The sequence below is a fragment of the Microtus pennsylvanicus genome, chromosome 5, assembly GCF_037038515.1.
Source record: "Microtus pennsylvanicus isolate mMicPen1 chromosome 5, mMicPen1.hap1, whole genome shotgun sequence".
Classification (NCBI taxonomy): Eukaryota; Metazoa; Chordata; class Mammalia; order Rodentia; family Cricetidae; genus Microtus; species Microtus pennsylvanicus.
The window spans coordinates 56,070,359-56,072,562 of NC_134583.1; positions in this window are offsets into that span (position 1 = coordinate 56,070,359).

Genomic DNA, 2,204 nt, shown 5'->3' on the forward strand with positions numbered 1-2,204 from the left:
ATGAAAAGTACAGGCTTCAGCAACGTGGCCAGGTGTGTCAGGAGCGCATCTGGCCACAGAACCACAGGAGATGCTCTTCTAATACCAGAAATGGAGCTGAGTATGCAGGACTCCTAGGGGGAGAGTAGACACCCTGTGGAGATGAGACCTGGAGACTGTGAGACCCAGCGGGAGTTGGGGGATCTGCCTGACTCTCACACCCAAGCGGGCACTGAAACTGGAAGAGACTGAGGCTTGGCTGCACGTCTGCACATAGAAGCATGGTAAGCATTTCTGGATAAGAGAGAGGTTTTGAATGCAGAGTGAACACTATGAGGTGGAATATTGGGGCCTGCAGAGACGGGTAACCCATCATCAGGTAGTCCAGGCTCCTCGAAACACGTCCTTTGCTAGAACCAGGTACACTGATCCGGGACAACACCCTGCCTTTAAATAACAGCCGCCACCACACAAGTCAGTTGGTTCGTAGCTCCAAGGCATCCGGTATACTGAAGGAGATCTTCCCATAGCTGTAACTGGCTTTCACACCTTCTTGACATCTGCGATTTTCATTTTGTAACAAAAAGAAGGAAAAATTGACAAGCAAAAACGTCTGTTTCAGAATTCATAACATTGTTTGGCTCTCATTGAATTTGCTTTTTACATTTCTTAAAAAATTACAATTATTAGCACATTTTAGTCATACAAATGAATGGCTTTGGGGTGACTTTGGGTGACTTATAACATGAATACCTTGGGCTGTGCTCATGCCTATGACCTCTCTTCTCTGCTTGTCCCCATTTCTTCCCACCACCTCCCTCTCTCTCTATCCTTCCCTAATAACTCCAATTCTACATTCAGTTTATTATACCATATCTATTTTTGAGACACAATCTCATATAAGGCAGGCTAGCTTCAAATTTCCTATGACCTTGAACTTTTGATCTTACCATGTCTACCACCAAAGTGCTGAGATTACAGTCATGCAAAGTTATACCTGGCTTTGTATTTTATATTTAGTTCTATTTATGAGAAAAAACAAGTTCTTGTCTTTCTGTGTATGTCTTATATCATTTAGTATCTTTGAGCTTAGTTAAGTGATACAATGTATCTATAGTTAATTTAAGTAACACACAGTGTGCATACCATATATACATATTTGTGTATATATGTATCTCTATATACACACAATCATATCTGCAGGATCTCACAGTCTCACAATTTCTGAAAATTGGAAAATGAATATCTGTTAGCACTGAGGGATCTATCTATCTATCTATCTATCTATCTATCTATCTATCTATCTATCTATCTCTGTCCATCTATCTATAATATATGTACATATATGTAATGTATATTCCAAATAAATAAATTTAAGGAAAAAATACTGAAGAAAAAGAAGTATAGGTGACAACTAGATATGGCACAATCAGGTCATAAAGATGTCACCATCGTGACCAGACACTAGGAAGCCTAGATCCAGTCCAATCCTGCTTTTCTGGCTCAGGCTGAGGAGAATGGGAAGGAGAGGATGTTACCTTCTTAAAGTCACACCTCACATTACCATCAAAACAAGAAACAGAATCCAAGTCCCCCAATAGCAGTTGCAGCTGTCACTGTGCACCATTGTAGGTGACTCCTTAAGCTTGGACAATAGAGGACACACACTGTCTACTTGTGGTCGCAAAGACCAAGCCAAAGCAAACAAACATCCCTCCACTGGTGACAACATTTCTGTCAACTTCCCACCCCTTCAGCCTATCATTCCTCCTGCAAGTCTTGCCCCAGATACTTCACATGTTTGTTTGTTTCTGCTTGTTTGCTTGTTTGTGAAGAAATATGTTTCCCAAGAAAAGTTCAAACAACAAAACAAAGCAGGCAGAGGGATAAATGCTTGAGTCTCCAAGAGAGTCGGCCAAGACATGTTCTCAAAGGATGTTCATGGCATCCAGATGTGGACAGGTGTGCAGAACACGTTGTCGGTGACTACTTGGCCTCTGAGAGGCAGGTGCTGAAGTGTTCAGCTGTACCTGAGGGTATGAGGGATGGCCCGATGTCCTACCTTCTACCCCATTCTGTGGCTAATCTGGAGAGAAGGTTTTCTGAAGCCTGGTGTGGGGGTTTTGCCTGTGACTCCAGCAGTTGGAAAGGAGAGGCAGGAGGATCTGAACTATAAGATCACCTTCAGGCTCACAGTGAGACCGAAGCAGCATAGACTACCTCAA